Genomic DNA, 24,738 nt, shown 5'->3' with positions numbered 1-24,738 from the left:
TGGTAAAAATCACACAAATTCTAGTTAAAAACATAAATGCTTCTGGCCAGAACCTTTTGTAATGAGACTTGATGAATGGTTCTGGACCAAAGCATTGGCCAGTAATTTTCTCTCACTAATGCTGCTGGACTTATTGGTTCCTCCATGGATGGTTTATTTTTACTTTTACAGCTTACTGTCATTCTTAAACGTTTTGCATGAAGTTAACTTTGCAGATGACCATCCAGCAGGGGAAGAATAAAGGCAGCACCATTTGGTTCTTGAACCTAGAAGCGTAAGATTTCCGGCTTCCTTGCCTTCTGCCTGAAGGTTGCAGCAAGAAGAGGTTGTGTCCAGGGTGGTGTCATAAGAAAGCAGGTGATTGATCAGCCTGGGGGAGATGTAATAAAAAGAATACTGATGAAATGTTAAATTGTTTTCTCTCCCTGCCGGTGTAGCCTGACTTACTGAGTATTTCTAGCATGTTCTGTTTTTATTTTGGATTTCTAGCATTTTCAGATTTTTGCTTTATTTATGCTTCATTTTTCAATGCTTATTTGAAAGATAAATCCCTAGGCACTAAATGGTCCCTGGGGTGATATGCAATTACACCGCTGGGTCACCAGGGGCCATCCTGGTGACCTTGTCAATAAAGCAGTCCAGACCTACAGTCTAGCCTTCCAGGTTCATCTTGCAGAGAGACAAGACCTCTTAGTGTACATATTAGTCTATTAAAGCTGTCTTATACTCGCACTGCTGGTGTGGTTATTGTCGGTACAGTCCCATTCATATTTATTTGTTTACTTGAAAGCCAGTAGTTTTGAACAGAAAGTATTAGAATGCAGGAGTATAGTGCTGTTGGATACATCAACTTTGTTGTGAACAGATGTGATCACACCTGTTCCTTTAAAGCTCGAGGGTGGGTCAATGGTCAACCCTACATTGAACAGTGTTCTATTCCAGTTCATTCTGCTTAATCTTTCTATGTTTTGATAACATCTATGTGATTCATCCTTGTTTGACATTGCCAATTGTTTTGCCTTGACATTGCTTTAACACTTTGATAGCTATCTGTCAATACATAGCTAATGCTAGCCGGCGACCAGTGGGGTACAGCAGAGATCAAAGCTTGGATACAGCCTTTTATCCACACATATCAATAATTTTATTGAAGGAATTCAATGTCACATCTCAAAAACCCAAAACATCAGCCATCCGTATTCCACCACAGATGCTTCCTGACCCATGGAGTCCCTTTCGCAGTTCTATTTTTGCTGGAAGTACTTATGTCGGTGACATAGTCTGTCAAATCTCAGTAACCTGTGGCTTACGACAACGAAAACCTGACAGGAATTCAATGAGCTCTGCTTAAACAGATCTTGAAATCTGTGGAAATTTAGAGCTGTACGAAGAGAAATAAGTTAAAGGAAATTGTCTGAGTTTGCAGAAGACAGTAATGATTAAGCAGTGTTGTCAGCTGCCAGAGCTCTCAAGCAGCAACACACTAATGAGAGATTCATGAATCTTCCCTTAATCTCTCTCAAATGCACCAGCAGTTTCTCCATCCACAAACAAGTTCTTACAACTGTTGTTTGAATGCCCTCATAAGGCCTAACTTTATTGGTTGACCACATGCATGACTAAACACAGAAAGATTTAAAGCAATCCAAGAGAAACATATTTTCTCTGCCAAAATACCTAAATTTTATTTTATCAATTGTTTTCAGCAATAATTCAAAATATCGTAAAATCTGCAGTATCTGGAATTCAAGGAATCGGCAACACCAAGCAACCGGCAACAGAAAGAAAAAAAATGAAGAAATAAATAGATAGATAAATAAATAAAGAAGAACCAGTTAAAAAATAAATAAGTAATGTAAATTGAAACGGTAAATGTTCTACGAAGCAACACACAACTTCTTAGTGAGAATTGGAGCAAACATTCAGCCCGGTCATGCCTGCCTGCAGCATATGTTTGAATAAAGTTTGAATGTTCTGTTTGAATAAAATAACATCACCCAGGATGAAGAGCTGGATGATGTCACTCGCCACTGGGATGGCTCTCCCATTGAGTCTCCGCATCCATACCTGGTAAGAATCTTTATCATTATTAATTATATTGGGGGAGAGGTAATTATGATTGCACCACGGTTTCAATACTCTTACAACGCCAGCAACTGAGTTTCGAATTTAAATTAAATTTTGTAAGTTACGGGCATTACCTGATTAAAGTGAACTTCACATAACTAAGGACTACAATACTGATTTTATTTTTCAAATTACTTTATATTCTACACTATCTTTTGTCTTTTAAACTGTTTATTTTTAATGCAGGTGTATTAGTTAGACATTGTAAGAGAGTGTGTCAGGCAACTGGAAAATTTGCATATTCGGCACCCCTAATCCCCCTAGGTGCCAGATACCAAGGATTTTATTGTATTTACAATAAATAATGTGAAGCCAAGTTCATCTTCTGCACTTCTTTAATTATTCTGCTATTCAGTAATGCCCTCCCAGCTTGAACAAAGGAAAAAGAAGCCTACCGAACTTTTATGGTGGCATTAGGAGAGTTATTATGTGTATTCTTGGATAAATTAGCATATGGATGTCCTATGCACTCCTGGAGGTGACTGGGAAGTCCTGCTCTGATGCTATGGAAGGACAGCAAGGGACACAACACTGACCTCAGGTTGGATCATCAAATTCTTAATCTTTGATCTTTGCTGGATGGTCACTGTGACAGAGTATATAGATATGTTTTGGGGAGATAAATTGGGAAAGGTTTGTTAGTGTAGGTCACATACAAACACTTTAAAACTGATCTTATTTAAAATACTGGAGCCTTGCCCCATGCTAGACATGTTAGGGCCAACAGTCTTTGCAGAAGCTTTGGAGATTGCCCAAGACACTTCATTAATGGACTGCTTGTTGGAGTCACATATTATCTGGAAGGAAGCTTGCTGTTCTAAGAGGGTCATGTGGTTTTGCAAGTAGAGAAAGTCAAACAGGTTTTCTCTCAGAGAGACAGACAGACAGACAGAGATCAGTTCTATAGTGTTACAGTCAGCAACACCAGCTGGGACTGGAAAAGGACAAACTAGATAGCAAGAAATGTGGTGTTTTGTGGCAGGATCGCAGTGCAAACATTCATATTATAAATCATTTTCCCATTTGGAAGACGAGTTGTGAGTTCTTAGTTCAGCCCGGTCAAAGCCCTTGTGATTCATGCAAGAAGTGAGGACTGGCTGTCTAATGTTTGACTTGGACTAAGAGAAACAAAAAGGCACTCTGTGGTGACCTGAAAGAAAGAGGTTATCATCTGGAGAACCCTGAGGGGGCAAGTTTCTTCAGCAAGACACTGAAGAGGCTGGGTGTCCATCATAAAACAAATCTCTCTCTGAAAACCAACAAGAACCTTGTTGAGCGGTAACCATTTACTTTTCAAGCACCAAAGACTTGTGAACTTTATAAATGTTAAATTCTGTGCACAGTATAAGAATTGCCTGCGACCAGTGAACTTGAGAAGAGAGATTGGACTGTGAACCAAAGAATTTTTCTGAACTTACACACACACACACACACACACACACACACACACACACACACATTACATACACGTGCGCTTGGAATTAGAAGGGGGTTGTTAGGTTAGTTAAGTCAATAGTGATAAGTTAAAGTGTGATTCTGTTTTCAAGTTTAAAGATAATTAAAAGCAACTTTTGTTTAAGTAACCATTTGTCTTGGTGAATATCTATTGCTGCTGGGTTTTGGGGTCCTCTTGGCTCGCAACAGTATAAAGTCTGATGTTCAGAGTATCCTGTGAAGTGACTACTCCTATTCAAAAACATACCCCCACAGCAATTACCAAGCGAATGTTCGTTGTGTTCCAAATCAAAATCCATCAGCTATTCCACTGCTATCTGAAGAAATTTTGTCACTCTTTTAAATGTATAAGTTCATGATCATCAATAACCTTCACACGTTGGTTAGGTAAGTGATATGTATGTGTGAGTCTGTGCACTAAACATGGAAGGGATTTTTAACCATGATGGAATCAAAATCAACAATATTCCTCTGCATTTTACTATCCATTTTTTTTCAGCAAGATTATTGTAATCAGAGGCAAAATATTGAGTTGATGTTTCTTCCCTAAGTTCCCAACTGTTCCATCTGGGCAGGTCCAATGATGAGAAAGTATTGGGACATAAATGTGGATATGAAAGGGTTGGAGGGATGCAAGGCTGGTATGAATGAGTTGGCTCGAAGGGCTTGTTTCTCTGCTCTAGATCTCTGTGACTCTGTGATGGTTTTTCCTGACTGAGATTCACTAACTAGTCATGGAGACATGGAGAGGTTTCCTTTGACTTTTGCTTATTAATGGCGAGAGATAAATTGCCACAGTTTCAAAGACAGAATATAATAAAAGTTAACCTGACATTCATCATTTTTGAAGGATTGAATTTGCTTCAGTGAAGGTGATGCATCTGATTAATTACTTTTAGCTCTTCAGCGATGAGGGTTACCCAAATATTTTAGCAAAATAATTAAACCTTCAAAGGCATATGTAAAGTACCCTGCAGCAAGTTGATAATAGAATTAAGTCTCTTTCATCATTTGTTGTTGGGTCTTAGACTAGCCATGCATTGTCAAGTTGAATATTGTCACTAGTCATCTTTGATGTGTGTGCCTCCAGGCCAGTATTTGGGATTCATAAGGAATGTGTTCGATGAACATAAAAATAAATGAAAGCCACCACTGTGCCAGCAAATAACACTGCAACTTCAACGTAAAGTTTGGTGAGATACAACTCAATACTTGATGGACATGGGCTGACAGCACAAAACCAATTCCAGTTTGCATTAGAAAACAGCACAATGGGCCCATTTTGTGCGAAAGAACTAGCCAGTAAGATCCTCTTTTCATATAGCTTTACAGGTATTTCATTTTCAAAGTTTTGTCCGCAACCCGAAGTCATCCTTAAAGATGTTCAACCTGCTGTAGCTGATTCTTAAGAATGTGATGATTGTGAGATTATTAGCTGATTCCCTTTTCCCCTTCAATATCATCTGATTTGGTATTGGAATTTCAGTTAACTCTGTAGCCATTATCCCTGTTTATAATGCATACTCAACCTGAACCCATGTGATATAATTATTCCTTCTCTGGAAGTGTTAAAGATTTCACTAGACAGGCATTAATAAAAATCAGAATCAGAATGTATTGTCATGAATAATTCACGAAATTCGGTGTTTTGCGGCAACGTCACAGTGCAAACATTCATATTCTAAATCATCTTACAACAATAAATATATTTTTTAAAATGCACAAAAAGTAAGGCAGTGTCTCTGGTTCATTGATTATTCAGGAATCTGATGGCAACAGAAAAGAAGCTGCCTTGTGCCGCTGAGTGCTCATCTTTAGGCTTCTGTACCTTTTTTCTACCAAAGATAGCAGATGAAGAGGGCATGGTCTGGGTGTTAGGGGTCTTTGAGGAGAGAGCCTGCTTTTTTAAGACATTTCCTCATGAAGATGTCCTTGATGGAGTGAAGTCCGGTGCGTGGGAAGTCGCAGGCCGAGTTACCAACCCTCTGGAATTTATTCTTGACCTGAGATTTGATGCCTCCACACCAGGCAGTGATGCAACCAGCCAGAATGCTCTCCACAGTAAACCTGTAGAAGTTTTTGAGATTCTCAGTGACATACCAAATCACTTCAAACACCTCACAAAGGATAGCTGCTGGTGAGCCTTCTTTGTGATTGCATCAACATGGAGGATCCAGGACTGATTCTTGGAGATGTTGGCATGCAAGAATTTAAAGTTCTTGACTTTCAGCACTACTGAGCCCTCAATAAGGACTGGGTGTGTTCCCTTGACTTCTTCCTGAAGTCCACAATCATGTCCTTGGTTTTGCTAACATTGAGCACAAGTTTGTGGTGTGACACCATTCAGAGCTGATCTATCTCCCTCCTGTACATTTCCTTATTGTTGTTTGTGATTCTGCTAACAACTGTGGTGTCATCGGCAAATTTGTAGACATCATTGGGATTGTTCCTGGCCACACAGTCATGGGTGCATAATGAGTAGAGCAATGGGCTAGGCATTGGGGTCCACTGTGTTGATGATCAGTGATGAGGAGATGTTGTTTCCAATTCGTACTGACTGTGGTCAATGAAAAAGTCAAGGATCCAGTTGCAAAGTTGGGGGGGGGGTTGGGACAGAGGCCCCATGTTTGTAGCTTCTTGTCCAGTACTAAGGGAATAATGGTATTAAAGGCAGGCTGAGCTATGGTCAATGAAGAGCAGCTGTATGTATGCATTGCTGTTTTCGAGGTGATCCAAAGCTGAGTGGAGAGTCAGCAATATTGCATCTGATGTGGAGAAATTGTGACATTAGCCAAATTCCTGTGGGTCCAGATCTTTGCTTTGGGGAGTATTAATTCTGGACATGACCAGCCTCTCAAAGCATTTCATCACAGTAGATGTTAGTGCTGTGACAGAGTATATAGATATGTTTTTGGGAGATAAATTGGGAAAGGTTTGTTAGAGTAGATCATATACAAACACTTTAAAACAGATCTTATTTAAAATAATGGAGCTCTACCCCATGGTAGACATATCGGCTTCAGAGCTTTTGCAAGAACTTTTGAAGAGTGCTCCAAGGCAACAGATGAAAAATCAAGCCAGAGCAGTTGCTGTCTGGAAGAGAACTTGCTGTTCTGAGAGGGTCATGTGGTTTTGCAAGCAGAGAGAGTCAAACAGGCTTTCTGTCAGAGAGACAGAGGGAGAGAGAGACACACACAGAGATTACTTGTACAGCCAGCAGACAGTAACTGGAACTGAAACAGGACAAGCTGACAAGCTTTTGGAAAGCCCCATTTTGGAAGATGGCCTGGTTAAATCCCTTATGTTTCATGCAAGAGGAGAGGACTGGCTGTCTAATGTTTCACTTGGAATAAGTGAAACAAAAAGGTGACCTGAATGAAAGAGGTTATCATCTGGAGAACCCTGAAGGGACAAGTTTCATCAGCAAGTCATTGAAGTGGCTGATTAAAAAGGAACAACAAATCTCTCTTTGAAAACCAACAATAACCTTCCTGAGCAGTAACCATTTCAAGTGCAAAGAGCTTTGATAATGGCAACATTGTCCGTTCTTTAGAATCTCCAACTGAAGGAGCTCCTGCAAGAAAATCTGGAGAACACGACCCAGTTCTGATTCAGGAGTCAGCAGTGGAAATGAAGAACTTCAAATTCCTGGGTGTTAACATCACTGAAAGTCTACCCTGGGGCCACAATGTGGATGCAATCATGAAGAAGGCTCACCAATTTCTATACTTCATGGGGAATTTGAGGAGATTTGGTATTTCACTAAAGATTCCTGCAAATTTCTACAGGCAGAGATTTCTGTCTAGTTGCATCATTATCTAGTATGGAGGTGGCAATACACAAGACAGGAAAAACCTACAGAGAGTTGTGAACTCGACCAGCACAATAACAGGCACCAGTTTTCACTCATCGAGGACATCTACAGGAGGCAGTATTATTATGTATGCACTCACAGAATTAAGACTCTGAGATGTGATGCTTTTTCATCCTTTACTTCCATTAGACTGACATGGCTACTGATACACAGGGTTATATATGGAAGGGTGACATCATGACGTGGGTGTCATGATGTCCAACAGAGCGTGAGCTTATACCCAACACTCTTCCCCATCATGAAGTAAATGCTGACTGGGCCCTTTCGAAGTAATAAGATTACTACAATTGAGAATCAAAATGCATCTCATGAGTAATTATAATTATAAAAGGGAAAGTATTTAACAATAATCAGGGCTCATAGTCCTTAAAGTGTTCAGATGGTCTTCTTTCTCTTTTGGACCTCCTCGGTGTAGTTTGCAGTCTTTGTTCAGGCCCCATAGATAGTCGGGTTGGCAGTGGAGTCAGTGGCGACTGCCCACTTTCACTGACCTTCGGCGGCGACTACCCATCTTTGCTGCCCTCCTGGCTGTGATTCTCAGTTACTGGACTCCTCACTGGTCTGCTCAGCTCTGCAATCATCTCTGCCCTTACCTCACTCTGCCTGAGGGGTGGGATCATTGGCGCAGGCCACAGCAGGTCTGGTTCCACATCCTCCAGCTCATGAGGCAGTTCATGGACCTTAGTGTCAGTCAATGCTCGTAATTGGTCAATGTGTCGCTTCATCAATCGGTCCCCCACTAGAACAAAGTATGAAAAGGGGCTCAATTTTTTTGATTCTTTCTACAACCCATGGGTTTTTATATTGTCTATAATCTTGTACCAGAACTCTCTGGCCCACTTCCAATGGTCTAGGTGAGGTTTACGGCAATGCGGGTTTTTTTGCATTTGGAAACCCATATCTGGATGAACTGTGGACAGCCTGGTCCGCAGGTTGTGACCAAATATTAGTTCTGCTGGGGAAGCAGCATGTGTGATAAGGCATCTGCATGGCTGATCCTAGTTTATGTTTTATATCATAGTTATATGCCTCTAGTAGTATGGCCCATCTGAATTCTGGCCACAGCTAATACTGGTATACCTTTGTGTGGCTCCAGGATTAAACTAAGAGGCTTATTTTCTGTGATCAGGATGAATTTTCTTCCGTAAAGATATTGGTGGAATCTTTTTACACCAAAAATGATTGCCAATCCTTCTTTTTCCAGTTGGGGGTAATTATGTTCGCTTGTGATTAATGTTCACGAAGCATACGCTACTGGTGGCTCATCTTTTAATGTGATTTGGGATAGTACCACTCCTAGTCCCACTGGTGAAGCATCCACGGCTATTGTAACTTCTTTACTAGTGTTCCAGTGGGTCAGCACCTTCTTTGTTAATGTTAGTATTTCCTTTAGTTGATCAGCTCTGTTTTTAGTTTCTGTGTTCCAATACCATGTTTGATCTTTCTTGAGGAATTGGTTCAGCGGGCTGCATAGTGTAGACATATTAGGGATATGTTTTCGGTAGTGATTAACAAGTCCTAGGAAGGACTGTAATTCCAATTTGTTGGTTGGGTATGGGAACTTGCAAATGGGTTCTGTTCCTGCTGGATTCATTCGCACCCCCTCGTTTCGATTGTAAACCCAAGCTATGTTACTGAGGGGCGCATGAAGACACATTTGTCCTTTTGTAATCGTATATTAGCCTGTTGTAGTCTGGTTGAAACCTTTTCAAGGCTTTGTAAGTGTTCACTGTCACTTCGGTCCATGATGATGGTATCATCTAGGTAACCCCCAACTGAGAGTCCATGTAGTAATTTGTCCATTGTTGCTTAAAAAATCACAGGTGTTGCTGAAGTTCTGTAAGGCCCGTGTGTAGGTGAATAGTCCCAGATGAGGATTGATGGTCGCATGTTCTCTTGATTTATTTGACCAATTTTATCTGTTCATAAGCTTGTGACAAATCTTGTTTTGTGAATTTTTGCCCTCTGTTTCGTGCTTGAAACAATTCTTCTGCCTTGGGCATGGGGTGTTCGGGTATTTTGAGTGATGGATTGATGGTGACTTTGTAATTGCCGCAAATACGAATCTCACCATTTGCTTTTCGTATGGGTACAATGGGCGTTGCCCAGTCACTGTATTATATTGGTTCTAATATGCCTTCGTGTTTTAGTCTGTTGAATTCAATTTTCCCTTTTATAACAAATGGGATTGTTCTAGTTCTGAATAATTTTTTTTCTGCATTATCTTTTAATTGCAGTTTGGGTTGAACACCTTTGATTTTCCCCGACTCTTGTTGGAAAACCCCTACGTGGTTGTTGAGGATTTGGTTGAGTTCTGGCTGGAAGGTGTCCGTGTGGTTTACATTTAGTATGGAACCGATTTCCAGCCAGTCTAGGGGAATGTGTTGCACCAGTTTTTTTCTGAAAAATGCTGGTCTCTGGGTATCTACTATGTAGAGAGAGAGAGAGAGAGAGAGAGAGAGAGAGAGTTTTTGGTTGCTGTTGTTTATATTGTACTTGGACCATACATTTTCCAAACACTTTGATTCTGTCTCCTGTAACAAATCTTAGAGTTATTTCAGTTATTCTTACTGGAGGCATGGTAGCAACCGTTCCTTTACATGTAACAGCATTAGGGACACCTCTGCCCCTGTGTCTAACTCTATCTTCAGGGGGTGTCCATTTATTTTTAGCTGTATAAAATTGCTGCGTTTCTTCCATTTATTCCTTGGATGTGTAATATCTCAGGGGCTGAAATTTCAGGAGCTTGAAGGTCAGCCACTGGGCTGTTATCATCATCATTGCTTGGTTGCCTCTCTCTCTCTCTTTCTCTCTCTCTCTCTCTCTCTCTCTCTCTCTCTCTCTCTGTGCAATTGTTTTGACTTTAGCTGCCTGTTTTTTTGCAGGTCACCTGTGCTTTCGAAGTGAACATTTAGTGTTGATACGTCCTTCTGTTTTGCAATGGTTGCATTTAGAATTTTTGAAGAAACAGTTTTCTGGTCAGTGGTTGTATATCCTGGAAACATCGTTGACAGGAAGACCTCCTGACCAGTAGGTCTGGTTGACCCACATCCAAGTTTTTATCTGCCATTTTAGAGCTGCAGGAAGTCTTGTGTGCAATTTGTAGCATAATGTCTTCATCCATTGCTAACAATTTTTGTCTTGCTTGGCAATTTGCCAGTCCCATCATTAATCTGTCTCATAGTCCTTATTTAAAAACTGCTGGAAATGACAATGCTCCACCAGTTTGCACAATGATGTCAGATATTTACTTACTGTTTCTCCTGGTCCTTGTCTCCTTTCTGCCATAACTGGTGGTCTGGGGCTTAAATAGTTCCTTAGAGCTGTGCATAATTCGTTGAATGTCTTCATCCCTGGATCCTCCAGGGACAGCAAGGTGTTAAGGAGGTCGAATGCTTTGCTGCCCATTATAGTGAGGAAGAGGGGACGTTTGCGGTTTACTGGACCTTCCACTATATTGTGGGCTATGCAGTAGTGGTTAAATGATTCAATGTAGTTATCCCAACTTTCTTCTGCTTTGTTGAATTCCCCGAACTTTCTCTCCACCATCTTGATGTGCTTTCACCTTGATCTTTTGGCGAGAACTTGTTGAGGTTGTTAATGTAGTCATTTTCTACCTTTCTTCTGTTGTTTTCCTTGCCACAGTTGGTGCATGGAATATGTGTAGAGTTTTTTCCCATCCTCATCGCCACTGTTATGTATGCACTCATACAATTAAGACTCGGAGACGTTATGCTTTCTCATTCTTTACTTCTATTAGACTAACATGCTACTGAGACACAGGGTTATATATGGAAGGGTGACATCATGATGTGGGTGTCATGATGTCCAGCAGAGGGTGGGCGTATACCCAACAAGTGTCTTACGAAAGCAACCTCTATCCTCAAGGGTTGCCACCACCCTCTTCACACTGCTACCATCAGGAAGGAGCATAGGAGCCTGAAGACAAACACCCAATGTCACAAAAACAACTCCTTCAACTCTGCCATCAGATTTCTGAATGAACAATGAACTGTAGACACTTCCTCACTTTCTCTTTTGCACTAATCTATTTATTTCTTTGTTTTTAAGATGTAATTTATAGCAATATTTACTGCCACAAAACAAAGAATTTCATGACATATTCATGACAATAAATTTGGATTCTGATTCTGAATCAAGGAAACTAAATCTATCAAAGCCAAAGAAATCAATAAGCTGAAACTCCAGACAGATATGAGGATCATATCTTCTTTGGTGCTGCCTCATGTACCCATGTGAGCTCGTTGACTTCATCCACTTTGCTGCCAATTTCCACCCTGACCTCAAATTCACTTGGTCCATCTCTAGCAACAATCTCCCTTTCTTCGATCTCTCTGTCTCCATCTCGGGAGACAAACTCTCGACAGACATCTTCTTCCACCAACTCCCACAGCTACCTCGACTACACCTCTTCGCACCTTTTCCCCTGTAAGGATTCCATTTCATTCTCTCAATTCCTCTCTCTCCATTGCATCTGCACCCAGGATGAGGACTTCCATGCTAGATCTTCAGAGATGTCCACCTTCTTCAAACCACATGGCTTTCCCTCTACTACCATCAACTCGGCACTCACCCACATATTCTCCATTACCTGCACATCTGCCCTGGGCCCCTCTGCCCCTACAGGCAACAAGCACCCCACCAGCCTCCACATCCAATACATCCTCCTCCGCCATTTCCGTCACCTACTGCATGATCACAACACTAGACACATAGTCCCCTCTCCTCCCCTCTCTGCCTTACGCAGGGACTGCTCCCTCCATGACTCCCTTGTTCACTCCTCCCTCCCCACTAATTATTCTCTTGGTACCTACACCTGTGACCACAGGAGATGCTTCTCTTGTGTCCACACCTCCTCCCTCAGCACCATTCTGGGCACCAAACAGTCCTTCCAAGTGAAGCAACATTTCACTTAGGAATCTGCAGGCATCATCTACTACTTGCAATGCTCTTCTACATTGGAGAGACTAGATGCAGTCTGGAATATCGCTTTGTTGAGCACCTTGCTCTGTCTGCCACAATAGTGTGAATCTGCAAGTGGCTACCTATTTCAATTCTCCATCCCATTCTCTTGCCAACATATCTGTCCATGGTTTCATGCACTGCCAGACTGAGACCATCCATAAACTGGAGGAACAACACCTCATCTTCCTACTGCACACCCTCCAACTGAATGCCATTAATATCAACCTCTCTGGCTTTCATTCCCTTCTTCCTCTGCTGCCTCTCCTTTACCTCTCTCCTTTCGCAGAGATGTGATAAATTATCACGTAGTCCCCTATCGTATTCTATTAAGACTTTTTGTTGGTCTGGATTTCTCCCCCATTGTTTGAATTCTGAGACTTCCACATATATCCTGCTCCTGTCTTTTCTGATATTTCCTTGAAGAAGGGCTCAGGCCCAAAACTTTGGTAATATATCTATCTCTTATGAATGTTGAAGAGATCGGCTGAGTTCCTGGTGTGTTTACTAAGATCACCAGTGACATCCAAAAGAATGAAAGGCATAAAAAAAGAAAAAAACCTAAATCTTGCACAAATAATAAATTCTAAATAAACTCCAGTCACTATTGCTATGTGAGCAAATGTGAGAATTATTTTCACACCACAAGATCCTGACACAAGTTAATTGAACAGACAGTCACTCTTTGGAAAGGAAAAGGTGATTGAGTAAGTAATATTGGCTAAGACAACAGGAGAAAAGCCTGATGTTTAAGAGATTGCGCAAGACTTATCAGGAAATGAAATGAGGATTTGGTTTTAGTATCTTGTTAGCTGGATAAGAAATGTAAGGAATATATCCATCTAACCTTTTTTTATCATGGATTTGAAATATAATGTTATATTTTTATTGTTGTCATTTAAGGGGTATAATGCGTTGAAAAAATGTGTTACCTGTTACAAAAGTAAAGTGAAAAATCTTTCTAAAAATATGATTAAAATAAGATGCATGGTGTTCTTTCCTGAATAACAGTTAGCTCATTATTTTCTTCAGGAACAAGTGTTCCCAAATCACGGAAGAATATTAATTGCATTCAAGAGGAAACTGATTTTACCATTTGTATTTTAATATACATTCACAATCCTGGCGAATTTCTACAGATGTTGGGTGGAAAATGTGCTGACTGGCTGCATCACATTCATGGTCTGATATGGGGATCCCGATTCCCCCTGAGGGTAAAGCCCCCCAAAAGGTAGTGGATGCACCGAGGACATCACAGGCAAAATCCTCCCACTATCGAGAACATCTACAGGGAACACTGCCATTGGAGAGCAGCAACAATCATCCCACACCCATACCATCCTGCATGCACTCTATGCCCATTGCTGCCATCAGGAAAGAGGTATAGGTGCCATAAGACTCATACCACCAGGTTCAGGAACAGCTGCTACCCCTCCACCATCAAACTCCTCAACAATAAATTCAATCAAGCACACCTTTAAGGGCTTTTACTTGTGCACTTCAGTGATTTTTAAAAATTCTCTCTGTATTGCAAAGTCATTCTATTTACATTTGTTATCTGTTTGCAGCTCTTTATTTGTTTACAAGTATACTCTGTGTACAGTTTTTTTTTGCTTTACCAATAAGTGGAAATAGAATCTCAGGGTGGGTATGTGATGTCATGTATGTACTCTGACAATAAATCTGAAATCTGCTCTTTCCTATTTCAGCAAGGTTGTGGTTTCTAAGTCAGCCGTTAAAAGGCATCCATACATGCCATGAACCTGTTGCATTGGGTACAAGCACACTTGTAATAAAAACTACCTTGAGCCTGGAGTTGCGTTCGTAGCTTGTTTTATTTTAACCATACTCTTAGAGAATATCTACATGCGCAGGCTTTTCCTGGCTGGTCCCAAGCTTCTCTGTCCCGGATGCAGAAGTCCTGTCCCATGACGTCATTGGCCTGCTCAATGTCTCACCAGTAGTGTTACACCACATCCCCCTTACATTTTGTTTGAAGCCCCCTTTTCTGTGGCTTCTCCTGCTAGAGTTACCTTTACTCATTCCAATACAAATACACATAAAATATTTACAATACACAAGTCTTTCTTGACTGTGGGTATTTTACACTCTCTACACATTCAATCTCTGCATTCTCTTTACTTCTTGGCCTGACCTCGTTCTTATTATGCCAGATGAACTCAGGGTTTGAGTCGGCAGAGTCTCTGAACCTGCCGTTGCAGGAGTGTCCATTTCCAGCTGGTGACCTTGTCACTTTTCACCTGGAAACTGTGGTATGGGAACAAGATACTGATGATTCCATCTCAGTGTCCCTTGTGGTCCGTTGACCATGTTCAACCGTGGGCTGTGGGGAATGAAAGTTACTGTGCCTTGCTGTCTTGCATTGGAGATCTACTCCCCATCTCCTGGTGCTATCTTTTCCAGGTCGCTCATTCTGTGTCTCTTGTAATACCACTTTGCATCTGTACACCTCTTCTCCCTCTCCTCATTCAGGAGTTGTAGCAAGTCTGGGAGTTCCGGCTGCAACCTTTCTGGAAGAGTCGGCAGAATCGTGCAAAGACAACATCCCATTAACAACTGGAATGGACTATAACCGTTGATCAGAGGTGTGGTTCTGTACGCCAGTAGTGCACAGTAAGGGCCTTTTGCCCTCTTGAGTAGTCAGAACCTTGAAGTACAAACAAAACTTCCTACTGTTGTTTACATAACAGCTTTACCTTTTAATCACCTTGCATTGTTTTTTTTCCTCCCTATCACACTAGCAGAGTTTAAAGCTGGCAATCATGTGAAAGAGAAAATGTTAAGTAAGGAACATTTCCATACTTGTGGATTGATCCATTTTTCGAGTCACTGAAATAAACGGAATCTGTTTTATCTTGTACTGTACTTGCTTAATAAATCAGGCTCTGCAAGTGATATAAGCTTCACTACAGAGCGCTCTTAAGCGACAACACTGAGGCTATCATCATGGTTTATAGGTTTTTCTGGATCTGTTTCAATTCTGTGTGCGAATTCATTTGGTTCAACTTGCATCAATTATTCGATTTATCTGCATTGGGAAATTCTGGGACATATTGAACAGAGGCTGGCTGCAACAGAGTCTGATTGTCTTGGCTATATTGTACCAAACAATAATTCCATTAGTAAATTTGATATAGATTAGCTGAAATATTTGTGAACATTTAAATGCAGGATTAAATCTTAAAATTCTGTAGACTCTGTGGTTGAAGTAAAAAAACACAAAATGCTGGAGAATCTTAGCTGGTTAAAGAGGGCCCTTTACATAGCAAAGGGAAAGATACAGAACCAACATTTCGAGCTTGAGCCCCTCATCAAAAGGATGTTTGCTGGCATTTTCTCCTACTTTGATGAAGGGCCCCCTTTGACCTTCTGAGCTTCTCCAGCATTTTGTGTGTTTAAACGCAGGATAGAACTTGTATCCCATGCATTATCTTTTTAAATAATTAAAATTACAATATGGAATGCACTGTTTTACTGTAATTATATGATAGCAATGATAGCACAGACTAGCAAGAGACTTTGCTTTCCCCAATTAATTCAAAATTAGCCTCTCACAAATTTGGCCAAGTGATTTGAACCAATTATTATTTATTTTATCTGAGTCAGAAATTATTACTTCCAACTCAATTTCAGGAACTTTTCCCTTCATTGGAGCTTTGACAAAAAATTATATTGTTGACCACCGAGAGGAGAAATTAAACATTTGTTCATTTGGGTAGGAATAATATTAGTCAACCAAAGAAGAGTAAGGTTATTCTCCTGACAATCAGAACAAAGCTAATCCTGCATTTGACATGTGTTTGGTACATGCAGGTTTGCTGTCATACTTCTCTGTAAAGTTGCAGGGATTATATTGTGGGAAGTTTCATGAATGTTAAAGGTACCATATAAATGGATTTTCCTTTGCTCAGCCCATAACTATTGTGAAGTAGAATGAAATAAGTTTATCCAGTGCCTGAGGTGAAGCTCACAACTAGAGTCACTTCCACTCTCACCACTTTTCTTCAAACTATCTTCTCAATTTAGCTTCATTGTACTGTTCAAAATCTTATGCAATGTTTATATTAGGCTCCTCTGAATTTCTCCCTGGGATTTTATTCCAAAATACTATTTAAAAAAACTATTTAAGATTGTGCTGAATTTGAGAAGTCTTTCTTATTTTCTTAGGCAGTTCATCGGAATCAAGAAGACTTGATTCACTATGGGGTGTCATAGATTCTAAGGTGGTTACTAAGGCCAATACCAGAACAAACACTCTTCTATGGATGTGTTAAAGGGTGCCTGATGTGATAGAGGGATGGGTAGCCATGAGGTGGTCCACTCCTACCCAAGGTTTCTGTCTCCTCCTGATGTTTCACCTCATGGGTTTAAAAAAAAACATCCTGAATTCTCCTTCTCCACTTTGAAGAGTCGATGGGGAAATTACATGTACTCAACGAGACTTTCAACACATTCTGAAATATTTTCTTTCCCTCTCTTCCTGCTAACCTGTGACAACAAGAGGATTGTGTGTCTGTTTCAGGAATCTGGCATTAGAAATGTGAATAACATGGCTTGCTCAATGTACCAAATGAGTGAAATGTAGGCCTCAATGCTGAAGGTATTTGCCAGGGAGAGAATGTTGGTGTTGATCTACTTAAACCTACCTGAGGTAATGTTGTTCCAAGCCTCAGAATCATGTAAGGATCACTGGTCTGGTAAATTATAATTTATTTGTCAGCCTTGATCTTTAAATAGCCTTTTCCTCATTTGACCAAATCTGGCTGGTCGAAGGCGACTATGAATTTTAATTTTTAATGACTGATTCATGGAAAGATAGCTCCCAACATACCGAATGTGCTCCTGTTTTCCAAAGTCTCATCACGAGCCTTTATTGTCGGAGGGCAGGGTGGAGTAGAAGAGTCAGTTGAACTGGGGACCTTGGTCCTTTGGATATTGATGAATAGACAATGTGTTAAAGCTCGGCCTCCATTCCTGTACCAACAGTATATTGACTCCAGAGGCTTTCTGGGTTACAAATGACCTGATGTACTAAAAAAATAACTTTACAGAAATTTTCCCATATTTATTTTAAAGAATATTTCAAGCCAACAATACTATTAATAATAACTTTCATGATATTTGTTAATAACTGGAAACAGTATAAATTCCATTACTTTAATTGTGAGTTATATTAGTCTATAAAGGTAATGCTGCTTCATTGAACATGTAACTGTAATTATTTCCATTGAAGGACAAAGCCACTGTTCCTAGCTGAAAGTTTATATTATCTGCAATCTTGTAAGCCACAGATATTTGAAAACTGATTGTTGTGATACTGGGTAAGGAAAAGGATGCAAAGAAATCGAGAAAACATGACGAAAAATAATGAAGGCGCTAGCATTGTTAATTCTAGTATATAATTACTAATGAGTAGATGGTTCTCCTTTAAGACCATGGTATTTCCATGTCATAAAATCAGATCATGCCTTCACTTTATATATTGAAGCTATTTGGGTGATTGCTTCAGATTAATCCTGAGATCCAATAGTGGGATATTTGTTGATGAAAAGAAAGGTTTACATTATATTGCACATTTTACAACCTCAGTATGTCATTAGGAACCAATTTTATTAGGCAGTGTCACTGTGTTAACATTTTTCAAGAGATTTGTTGGAGAAATAATGTGATTATAAAGGCTCAGATCTATGGTGGTGGGAATCTGTTGTGTGATTAGCGAGGCAGAACAGAGATAAATGTCTGAAGTTGATTTGTACATTAAAGCAAAGATGGTGGAGAGGGTTGAACTCATGATTGATGATAGAGGTGGTCACTAACCCAGCAGGGTGGAATGGGAAGCTAGAATTTGGACTGGCAAATGGGAATGGAGAGGGCTGGGGGTGGGGGGGGGGGTGGAACCTAAGGAGGAACCAATGCAAGGTTTATGTTACTTCAGGAGGACCTCCCACTACTGGATTTCAGGATCTTAGGCCTTGATCAGCTTAACATTCAGGTGTACAGTGCACATCCGAGATCTTCTTCGCATTCGTGCATCACATGTACAACATCCTTGGAGGAAAAACACCCACGAATATTTTACACAATGTGATTCTTATTTTGGCTCAGTCATTATGAGCTGCACTTTAAAATCTCAATTTAAAATAAATATTTTAGGTCAATTCCCATATGCTGTCTGATGGCACATCATAGTTTATTTTCAGAGATATCCAGCTGTATTTAGGCAGAAACGCAAGGATTTTTTTTTTTCAAAGCTTGCAAAATTTTGAGTGCAGTTTCATTTTGTATCTTTAATTGCACCTGATGCAGAAAATCCAGGACTATGAATGGTCTTGCTAAAACATTCTGTTTCAAGTGACGGAAGAGTCACCAGAGAAGGCCATCAACTGGGAAAAGTCCCAGAGATGTTGAGGAATAGGCCATTGTGTGGCAAGGTATAATAGTCCAAAATGTCTAGCTGAATGCAATTCAATTGATAATGTTATCAAAAGGAATTAAATAAATACTTGGTGCTACCTCCTTCTGTGCTCTTTTTAGTTGGTTTCTTGTGGAATATATCAAGCTGTTAGCAAAACAATATTGCTTCAAAAGCTGCCTGAAACCGTGTGTTCATGTGTGGATACAACCAAATTATTTTCCTCAGAAAACAGCAATGATTTATTCTAGACAAATTACAGAATGAGCGCCTGCCTTCGTTTTGCTCATACCTCGATGAAGGGTTCAAGCCCAAATTGGTAATTATATATCTTTACAGTATCTTTGCTCTATAAAGTACACTCTCTGACCTGCTGTGTTTCTCTAACATTGTAATTTTACAGAATGTTGTCATCTGTGTTCCGTCAAGGACTTAATTCCAAACTGGTATCCTCCTGCATGATTGCTTCTGTTTGTTTTAAAGCTTTTAAATATTTATGATCTGGAATATCCTTGATCAATGTTAATGGTAATATTAACCTGTCTGCCCATCTAAAGCTTCAGTGTTACTGGAATAGAAAGAATACAAATTATTCATAATTCCCTTCATTGATTGACACCTTCCAAAGGGCTTCTTTAGTAGGAGACCCCATTCACTATTATGTTTCACTGCAACAAGATATATCAAGATTTATATAAAATTCCTATACAATATAGTTCAAGTACAAGTTTATGTATCATGTTTTATTTGGAAATATTGAAGAAACAAAGCCTAAATTAAACTACCAATATAACATTTGGAATTTGTTAAACTGGCATTAGTAGTGGTAAGGAAATGTATTGCAGTTACTTGGAAATCAGATATATTTTTAGGTATGCAAAGAGGTAATGCAGAAATACATTTGTATTTGTATTTGCATTTATTCGGGGAAAAAAAATTACATATAGCTTGAGAAATTAATATGCTATGTTTTTTTTGCAAATTTGGCACCATACACCCAAATGTTAGGCTTAAATTTGTAATAATATCCTTTCTATGCATCTAAACCTGCAAGATGCTCCTCTAAGTTGTATTGAAGAATTTTTATATATGTGTGTTGGATGACATCTCTCTGCGCAATCCTGAAAATATTCTTTCTTCTTTTCTTTCTATGGTTATATCCTTTACATTAACTATTTTGAAGGAGGCGAGTTTGGGAGGGAGGGGTTTTGGGATGGGGGTAAATACCATCATGTGTGTAACTTTTAATTTATTTCTTTTGGAACCTGTATTATTATATTAACTCTGATTACTGCATATATGGAGAAAATTTTAAATAAAATATTTTTTTTAAGTTTATTTATCATGGGTGTTGTGGTTGGTGTAGCAGTTAGCACAACACCTTTACAGCGGCAGTGATCGGGTGGACCAGGGTTCGAATCCCACGCTGTTTTTAAAAAAATATATATTTACAATTTTAAATCATACGTAATTTAATTATAACATATTAATATAAACATTATATAATTGAATAAACTCCCCCAACCTCCCTCGTCCACCCCAATAACACCCTCCCATCTCCCCTACGCACCTATAAAGAAAGAAGAAAGGAGATCATCCCTAAGAACAACAATAATAAACTTTTTACCTGCGGAAACTGAGATGTCCACTGGAGCAGATTGAGAGATTAAATTCTAATACCAATAGTTTTTAAATATGGGCTTCATACTTTAACAAAAAAAATAATATTATCCCTCTTTTGTAAAAGAATACAATATTTAATTTCAGTGTGCCATCTTTGCATTCCTAAAATTAAATCAGATTTCTAAGTAATAGCCAAACATTTTTTTAGAAACAGCAAAGCAAAACATAAAAATTCAACTTGGTACATCGTCAATCTCAACCCTAAAGCAATTGACTTAATATACCCTAATAAAAACAACATTGGATCAAAAGGTAAACTCACTTTTAATATCGCTTCAAAACAATTTAACTTGTATTTAAAAATTCTTAACCTTAGAAGAAGTCCGTCGAATGAAAGAAGTATCTATTTCTTGTCCACATCTAAAACATTAATCTGAAGAAATTAATTCAAATTTCTTTAATTTCTGAGGAGTTAAAAACAATTGATGTAAAAACTTATATTGTACTAATATATCTTACACTTACATTTATAACCTTAATCATACCATCCTTACACAAATTTCTCCAAACATTTTCATCTTTCTATTTAAATCAAGTTCCCATTTCATTCTTAATTTATAAACATTCAACGTAGGCATTTTATTTTGTAATAACTTACACATCTCAGAAATAAATTTATTTGATTCTTCCTTAGTAAGCAATAATTATAAAGAAGATTGTCCAGTTAATTTTAAACTATGGCCTAATTTCCCCCAAAAAAAACATTTTAACTTGATAATAGCAAAAAAAATATTTTTAGGAACTTGAAACTTCTCCCTGAAAGATTAAAAAAAAACTTCCCTGCTTCAAAACAATCTTCAACTTTTTAAATCCACAATTGATTCCATATTTTCAAAAACTGATTATTGACAATAAAAGGAAAAAAGTTTATTTTGATATAAAGGCATTCTTGCTGAAATCTTTCCCTTTCCACCTATCTCATAATCAATATTATTCTGTGGTGGTGCACATCTCTTGGAGTGAACCAGCTGATGGGGCAGCTGCAGGAAGATGGTGCGATCAGGGCTTACTGATTGCCTCATGGCTTAGTCCACAGCTTGCGCCCCGGGCAACATGATGTCATCACCACTGCGCGGGGCAGAACTCCCATTGGCCTTAAAGTGGCATGTGCAAAATTCAAATAAACAGTTCAACTGAAACCTCTACCGTATCCTATGGTGTATTTCTGTGTGTTGCAGCCTCTTCAATTCCATATTTCAATTAAATGTTTCAAAATTGGTAGATTTAACAATTTTGTATTCCACATAAATAAATTCAGCCAGAAACCTCTCATCAATTTTATCTAAACATTGCATTCATAAATTTCAATTGTGAAGCTTTATAATAATTCTGAAAATGAAGAAGTTGTAAACCACCTAGTTCAAACTTCCAAGTTATTTTCTCCAAAGATACCCTATTCATTTTCCCCTTCTATAAAAATTTCCTTATAACTTAACTTAGGTCTTTAAAATTTTTGGGGGGTACTAAACAAGGAATAGATTGAAAAAGATATTGAATCCTTGGAAAGATATTCATTTTAAGACAATTCACTCTTCCTATTAAAGTAATAGGTTAATCATTCCATCTATTTAAATCATCTTTAATTTGATTAAATAAGAGAACTTAATTTAACTTACACAAATTATCTAAATTTTTATCAATTCTAATAACTAAACATTTAATCAGATTATTTGTCCACTTAAATTAAGATACATATTTACAATAATCATAATCTTCTTCTTTGGCTTGGCTTCACGGACGAAGATTTATGGAGGGGGTAAATGTCCACATCAGCTGCAGGCTCGTTTGTGGCTGACAAGTCCGATGCGGGACAGGCAGACATGGTTGCAGCGGTTGCAGGGGAAAATTGGTTGGTTGGGGTTGGGTGTTGGGTTTTCTTTATCCCAATTAATTTTATAACCAGATATTTCTCCATAGTCTTGTAACTTTTTATATAAAGAAACTAAAGAATTTTTAAAATCTGCTATATAAATCAATACATCATCTGCAAACAAACTAATTTTATATTTCTCTTTATTCACTTTAATTATTTTAACATCAACATCTTGTCTTATTGATTGTGCCAGTGGTTCAATTGCTAAAACAAATAATGCAGGAGATAAAGGACAACCTTGTCTAGCCGATATTGTTAATGAAAAAGGAGAGAGTTGTCCATTATAACTACTTTAGCCATAGGATTTCTATATAAAGTTTTAATTCAATTAATAAATTTTAACCTAAATTGAATTTTTTGCAAAACTTTAAATAAATAATTCCATTCTAGTCTTTCAAAAGCCTTTTCTGCATCTAATGACAAAACTAATGCTGGATCCGATTCTCTCTGAGAATTATATATAAAACTAATTAAATTAGCTGTATTATCAGCTGAATATCTTTTTCTGAATAAATCCAGATTGATCTAAATTGACCAACTCAGGTAAATATTCATTTACTCTTTTAGCCAAAATTTTAGCAACAGATTTATAATCAATATTTAATAATGATATAGGACTATAAGATTCAGATTTTAATAAATCTTTATCTTTCTTAGGTATTTCTGTTATTACAGCATTTGAAAAAGTTTCAGGTAAGGAAAAAGTTACAGTTGCTTCTTTTAATACTTCCATTAATAAAGGCATAAATAAATTTTCAAATTTTTTATAAAATTCAAACAAAAATCCATCTTCACCCGGTGATTTCCCATTTTGCATAGAATTTAAAGTTTTAATAACTTCTTTCAATGTAAATGGAGAATCTAAATCTTTCCGATCTTGGCAATTCAACGATGGTAATTGAAGCTTATGCAAAAAAAATCAATTTCTTCTTCATTATTCAATGATTGAGATCATTATAAGTTGGTGTAATACTCTCTAAAAGAATCATTATGTAATTTTTGAATAGTTTTTAACAGCATTAATAACCCTTGATGTTTGCTCCATTTTCAATTGCCAAGATAAAAACCTTATGTGCTCGTTCATAATATTTTTGTTTAGTTCTAACAATTAATTTCTCAGTCCTATAAGTCTGAATTAAATTATAATGCATTTTTTATTTATCAATTCTAACCTCTTTTTTCCAGTTGGGTTATTTTGTAATTTTTTTTCTAAAATCAAAATTTCCTTCTCTAATTTGTCTACTTCTGAGGAAGGAAAGAGTCAAAAGCTAGAGAATGCAGCAAGATTTTGCAGCATTCTTGTAAGGCAGGCAAGGCAATTCAAAAGGACCAATTAGCATGATGACTAACTATAGGAATTTACTCTGAACCAATCAATGAATAGGTCTGATAAGAGGCTGCCAATCACATGTACCAATGGAATTTGTACTTAGTAGCAATTGCATTGGGTAAGAATGTATAGAGTGAACTTTTGATTGGGCCAAATGTAACCCAACCCATTTGTAAACTGAATAGACTCTCTCTATAAAGGCTGGAAGAGACAAATGGGTCTCTTCCAGCCTTTATAGAGAGAGCATCTTTGTGAGAACTTGTGCAGATAACTCACATTCTGCAGAATAAAAAGAGTCTGACCAGGACGAAAGTTTGGGTAATGTCATTTCGTGAATTCAACCGAATGAACCCGAATCCACACATTCTTAAGATTATTTTTCTAAATTTTAGTTGAATAACTTATTATTTGACTTCTCAAATAAGCTTTTAATGCATCCCATAAAACAAATTTATTGTCAACTGAATTAACCTTTTAATCAAAATATATCTGTACTTGACTTCTCATAAAATCACAAAATTCTACATTTCTTAATAGTGATGAATTAAACCTCCATCTATAAACTGTTTCAATTCTATCGGAATTTGAGGATGACATCAATAACGGTTAATGATTTGATACAATTTGAGGTTTTATATTGTACATATTCAATTTTTCCTTGTCAATGAGCTAAGATTAAGAAAAAATCTATTCTAGAATAAGAGTCAAACTGATAAGAATAAAATGAATAATCTCTCTCTCTAGGATTTAATTTCCTCAAAATATCTTCGAAATTTAACTCTTCCATTAAATATCAATATATTCTTTTAGCAATTTTTGCTTTAATTGAAGATGTTGTAGATTTATCTAAAATTGGATCTAAACAACAATTAAAATCTCCACCAATTATTACTTGTACAAAATTTTAAAAAAGCATCTTGAATAAATTTTTGATCAATATTCATAAAAATCCAAGATTCTGAATATATCTACCAAAAGGA

This window comes from Narcine bancroftii, chromosome 2, assembly GCF_036971445.1.
Source record: "Narcine bancroftii isolate sNarBan1 chromosome 2, sNarBan1.hap1, whole genome shotgun sequence".
NCBI classification, from domain to species: Eukaryota; Metazoa; Chordata; class Chondrichthyes; order Torpediniformes; family Narcinidae; genus Narcine; species Narcine bancroftii.
Note: the sequence above shows the minus strand (reverse complement) of the source record.